Below are 6,251 nucleotides of genomic sequence, written 5' to 3'. Positions count from 1 at the left end.
GACACTAAAATTAGACCCTTGGTTCCTAAAAAGACACTGGCACCAACCAAGGCCCTGGAGAGGGGCTCTTCAGTGCGGAATGTGACCCCAGGAAGCACTCCCGCGGGCCTGGGCAATGAGGTCAACCTGCGGGACCAAGGGGGCCGCCCAGTGGCTAGTGGTCATGGGCCCCCCTCCCCCCAGCGGCCCCGCCTGCAAAATTCTGAGCGGGTTCCAACAGCTTCCCGTCTGCGCCAAGCGAGCCAGGAAGGCGAGGGGGCAGAGCCGCCCGTTCCTGGGGCTGTCTGACCTTCCCAGCCGTGTTTTTCCTTTTTTGACTGTCCCTTTGTCTCCTGTGCTTTCTGCTGCATTCTGGGTGTGTGTGGGAGGCGGGGAACCCCATCTTGGAGCCTGGTGCTCCAGGGGCCTCGCTGGGAATGTGAGCCAGAGAAGGACCTGGGGTTCCAGCCAGGTGGCCCAGGCCTCCACTCCAACCCCCAGGGTCAGGGAAGCCCCCTAGCCCTGGACATCCTTCCCCTGTCTCCTCCTCAGCCCCCACGCCTCACCGCAGCCCTCAGAGATCTGGCCTCACAGGAAGCTGGTGAAGTCCTAGGAAGCTACTTCCAGGGTGGCCCGCCAGGAGCCCCCCGGCCCCACCACTCTGAGTCGGCTTGTGTCTCCCTCTCCAGCGCCAAGACTTGGTCATTTGCCCTTCCCTATACTCTAGGGTGTTCTCCATGGTGGGGAGGGGGGCAGCTGGGATCCTGACACCACACACATGGGAATTCCTTTAACTCTTGCTCATGGCCCGCAAGCTACCGTCTCGAAGGCTCCACAAGGTCCAGATGGTTCCCTGTCTCCCCACGGCCCAGCTCCATGACAATCTCTTCCATTCTGCAACCCACCACGTTCTTTTGATGGAGCCTGCCTGCTCTCCTTCTTCTGTCCATCTTGCCCAGCCAAGCCCCCTCGCTCACCCTCAGTGGCACTCAGTGGCAGGACTCAGAAAGTCCTGCCCGGGCCAACACCGGGTCAAGTCTCCTTTCTGTGTGTGTCTTTAAGGACCTTTCCCCTGTGGCCTGGGTTCCTGGACTTTCACAGAACAGACAGAGCAGACAAGCAGGTGGGCCTTCAGTCAACGCGCAGGGCAACTGCTGAAATTATCAAAGCGAAAGTAGGAGGAAAATGACATGCGTGTCTTTGCCAAAGCCTGGCGCGCTGGGTTTCCCAGGGAGTCTCTCAGATTCGAGGACCGATGAGGTGAAGCCAGCCCGAGGTGACTCCTACTGCCAGGTTTGCCTAGAAAACATAGGAAAGTCTCAGAAAAGATGTGTTCGATTGTCCAACGGCATCCAACCCAGCTTCAGCCGGGTCCTTTCCATGACTCCGTCTGAGACGTGCTTGTCTGGGGAGTCCTGGCTGGTGTCCACCGCCTGGTTCTTCAACCAAGACATTTCATGCTCAAAAGCATCCTGGTTTGGATTTGTGATGTGATTATGCTTGGAGGTCTATCTATTAGGTCTACATGTCCATATAGAATTGTCTGTAAGATCATGTACTTTAAGCACCGTTGCTTAATGACTTAAGCATCAAAGCAGGAAACGCACAGTCGTGAGTGGACATGAATGTGCTGGTGTGTGAGTGAGCGCTCCACGGGCAGGGGTAGAAGAAGGGATCAGTGCCTGTATCAGCAGCTGGCCTGGGAGGCTCTCTAAGGGGGCACCAGTCCTCGGCGGCCCTCCCTCTCTCCCCTTCTGAGAAGATGCTCTAGCTCCCCTGCCAGGACAGCAGGCATGTCTCTCTTGTAACAATGCTGGTGGCTCGGCGACCGTTGTCCCGTCGTCCGGGCTCAGCTACTGGTGCCTGCTGGGCCACGACGTGCGGTGTGGAGACCATCCTGCGTGGGGCAAAGCCAACCTGCGTGCTGCCAGCTCAGGTTCTCGCCATGCTTGCACCCTTTTACACACAGCCCCCAGTCCCACACGGGGCTAAGGAATCCCTGGAGTGTGGCAGAGCTGCTGATCACACTTCAGACGCTGCATGTGACCAACCACGTGGCTCGCTCAGGACCTGGGTGAGAGGAATTATGCTGGGTGGACGCCAGCACTGCTCTCCAAACTCTCCAGTGTCTTCTAGCCCAGCTCTGAGAACCCCAGCATGGAAATTCAAAGGGGAAAGCCAGTCCTAAGTATCCATTCCTCTCGATCTTCCTGGGACAGTAGGACAAAGCCGTCATAATCACGATAATGGTGGTCACAGGAACACCTAGTTGCTGAGGATTGCGCCGAACCGTCTATGGCAGGCATCATCTCCCTTAGTCTTCGGGAGAACCCCGTGAGGTGGACACTATTGTTATACCAATTTCATGGATTGGAAAACCCGAGGCTGGCAGATCTGGAGTGATTTGCCTAAGATCGCACAGCAGGTGGGCGGTAGAACCAGGATTTGAACCCGAGTCTGTCGTTCAGACCTCCAGAGCCCAGGGTTCTCCTCCTAATTACTCGTCTATTAGTTTCTACCACCTGTGTGGCCCAAACGAATTACTCTCTCCAGTAACAAGACAAAACAAAGCAGAACAAAAACCCCACTGCGCCTTGGGATGCGCTTACTTAGACTGATTTATTATTTATTATTATTGTTATTATTACTAAGTAGCATTATTTTAGGTGTTACGAGCCACAATCAAATGTAGCTTCTGGAAGCTGAAGCCTTACTTCAAGGTTGGGTGCCGGCCCAAATTTCCCCTGTTTATAAGGATAGCAGTTATATTGGATTTTAGGACACACTCTAATGACCTCACTTAAACTTGATTATCTCTCAAAGACCTTCCTTATCTCCAAATAAGGTGACGTACTAGGGTTTGGTACGTCACTGAGGTTTGGTACATAGTGACCTTGAGTAAGTCACTTAACAGCTCTGTGCCTCAGTCTCCCTGTCCATGACACGAGGTTGGAAGCAATCCTTTCCTCCCCATATTGCTGTGTATAAAACACCACAAGGAAGAAAAACTCTGGGGGTACCTGAGTGGCTCAGTGGCTTAAGCGTCTGCCTTCGGCTCAGGTCATGATCTCAGGGTCCTGGGTTCGAGCCCCGCATTGGGCTCTCTGCTCAGCGGGGAGGCTCAGCGGGGAGTCTGCCTCTCCCTCTCCCTCTGCCTGCCACTCCCCCTTGCTTGTGCGCTCTCTCTCTCTCTCAAACAAATAAATAAATAATTTTTTTTTTTTTTTTTAGAAAAGGAAGAAAAGTGCTGGTTGGTGCATGGCCCAGCTCCTAGTTGGCGCTCAGGAACACAGCGGCTGTGACTTCCTGGGGCGTTCCTAGGATGAGCTCAGCCAAGAGGCTGCAGGGACAGGAAGGACCTCAGGGAGCTGCTGGCGTGGTCAGGCCTTTCCAGGGGCATCTGATGCCTGCCCTGGCTCTGGCCCACGCTCAGGCTCCCAGACGGTGCTGGACTTGGCTTTTACCTCTCTGGGTGAGGGATTTGGAGGGCCCACGGCCAGGCTTACCCTCCTGTTGTCCAGCTGGAGCTTCTCAATCTGGGCACTGTTGACATTTTGGGCCAGATCAGTCTTTGCCATGGGGGCTGTCTTGTGCATTATGGGATGTTTAGCAGTGTCCCCGGCCACGCCTCCTAGATGCGGGTAGCTCTTCCTCTCTGGTTATGACAACCAGTGATGTCTTGGACACAGACAAATGTCTTCCAGGGGTTAAGAACCTGCTGGTTAAGCTGGCTGCTTTAGGAAAGGCCCTGATGGTGCTGCATCTGGAATTCCGCACCCATCTCTATCGAACCACAGTCCCCACCCCAACCAAGGAACATTCTGGAAATAGGGGGTTGGCCTGCACTGGGGGAAGACAATCTCTACCACGGTGGACCCACTCCATATCCTGAATGAACCATCCTTCCCAATCTGGCTCCTGCCGGCCTGGCTATCTGGGGTCACCTCAAGGTGACTATGGCCTGGCCTGGGCGCGGTGGCCAGGGCTTGGCTGTAAACAGACAACAGGAAGCCCAGAGCAGGGCTGGGCCCAGGGAGGCCGGGCCAGGAGCAGGTGTGGACAAGCCCGCTGACAGGCCGGACTTATCAGGACCAGAGGCCCGGGCTGCAGAGCGGCAGGTCGTGGGGCTTTATCAGCCGTGAGAGTGACAGAGTCCCAAGCAATCCAGCCGGCCAAGGGCGCTGACAGCCAGGAGCTGGTGGGACGAAGCTTCTGTTCCCCAGCCTCCGGGATCCCAGCAGGGGCACAGGCGCACTTTGCAGGGACATCTGCAGAGAGCAGAGGTTGGCGGGGAGAAGACAGAGGGAGATGAGCCTTGCTTTTTTCCCACTTGCCTTCAAAGACCGAAGCGCGTGTTTGCAGTATCAGAGCTAATGCCTCCTTGTTGCAACAAGTTATTTTAAAAGGGGTTGGGACACAGGGGGGCCTTGGGAGAGAAAGGAGAAGGTGCGTGGGGAGAACGGTGAGGGGAGTTTGGGGGGGCAAAATCCCGTCTCCCTCCCACTTCCGCAGCCCACTGTCTGGTCCTGTGGCCCCTGGAAGAAATGACCGAAGACGCGCTGGCTTAGAACCTTCCGGAGATCAGATGTCCGAAATCCCAGTCACTGGGCCTGCGAGGTCCTACGGCCTTCTTCCATTCTGTGTGGCCCAAATCTCTCTTCATCTCCTTCTTGTAAGGACACCCATGACTGCATTTGGGGCCCACCCAGATGGTCCAAGCTAATCTCCCTCCCTACCTCAAGACCCGCACTTAGTCACATCGCGAAGTCCTTCTGTGCCCACGGAAGGTGACACAGGGTCCGGGGATTAGGCCGTGGACATCTTTTGGAGGCCTTCATCAGCCTCTGTCCCTCTCGCTGCTCCAGCCCGCTGGCTTTCCAGCACCTCACCCCTTCCTTCTGTGAGCCCTGGCCTCTCCCCCTTCTGCCCAGATCGCTTTTCCCTGGACTCTTGGCTGGTTCTCCTTCTTTGGGGCTCTACTCCAATGTCACCTCTGTGGAGAGAATTTGCCTAGTTGCCCTCTCTGCCTGGCACGGAGTAGGCGCTCAAAGCAAAAGTGTTGAATGAAAGAGAGGGAGAGAAAGTCCATTCTGAGCACCTAACGGTCCTCAAGGGGGAGCCTGGCTTCCCTTCCCTGCCTGTGTTCTCCCCCCTCTGGACAGAGGCTGAGCCCCCCCAGCTTCCCCAGCACCAGGAATGCTGGCTCCATGGTGGTCAGAGCCTGAGGCTTCTGTCTACTTTGGCCTAGGGTAGGGGGACAGGGCCTTGGCCTTTGCCTGGCCAGTGCCTCCAGACAAGCACAGTGGGTGGGGAGGGGCCGCTCCCATGTCTGCCGTAGGCCCCCCGGCCAGCTAAGCTCACCCAAGGGGCAGTGTCTCCCGCCCAGCCCAGCAGCACCCACTGTTCATGCCGCCCAGGCCTGTCCTTCAGGCCTGTCTTCCCCGTTCATCCCAGAAGCCCCCGAGGACTGAGTGGTGGGCGACAGCAGACACGGTTGCCACCACTCACCCACCAGGGCCTTCGGGCAGGGCATCTGCCCTTCCTGTACTCCAGAATGATAAACATAAGAGCCAGTATTTTTGGAGCACTGACTTGGTTTCAGGCTCTGCTCATTTCTTCTTCACTCTAAGTGAGATGATGATTCCCTTCAACTCGTAGAACTGTTCACAGTCCCGGGTGTGGGCTCAGTAACATTAGCTTGGCTCCTCGGGCCTCTTAGAGGACTCCTGGTCTACATATCTGAGCACAAGAAGGAGAGCGAGAAGGAAGGAGAGAGGGCAGGGAGAGAAGCAAGAAGCTGGCCTGAGAGCCTGGAGTGATGGCCTTCGCTCTCTGGCCTCACGTTCTCTTTCTCTTCAATTGTGGGGCTTGACAGTGGTTGATTTCCCAAGTCCTCTGGTTCACTTGTGTATTTTTGAGGCTGAAAGCGTCCGAGCTGTCCTGGTCTCAGAGACCAGCCCGGGGGATGTGAAAAATAGTGCCTATACCCACAGAAGGGGGTGGGTCTTGCGAGCTCTGCTCTCAGGGTGCGAGCGGGCCCCTCTGTACAAGTGGGCTGTGTGGTTCCAGAAAGAAAGAGTGTTGGTCGGCTTTATTCCCTAAGTGCGCCCACCCTGGGGACATCCTTGTCACTCTCCTCCCTCACCAGAGTTTCCTCTTGGGTGACATGTGCCTGACCCTTCCCCAACCCCCCCCCCCATCAGAGTAATGGGGGTGCAGCGCTGTCTGCCCTGTCCCCAGGTTGCACCCCTGGGAGGATCCACTTCTCCACG

The sequence above is a fragment of the Mustela lutreola genome, chromosome 10, assembly GCF_030435805.1.
Source record: "Mustela lutreola isolate mMusLut2 chromosome 10, mMusLut2.pri, whole genome shotgun sequence".
Lineage (NCBI taxonomy): Eukaryota > Metazoa > Chordata > Mammalia > Carnivora > Mustelidae > Mustela > Mustela lutreola.
Note: the sequence above shows the minus strand (reverse complement) of the source record.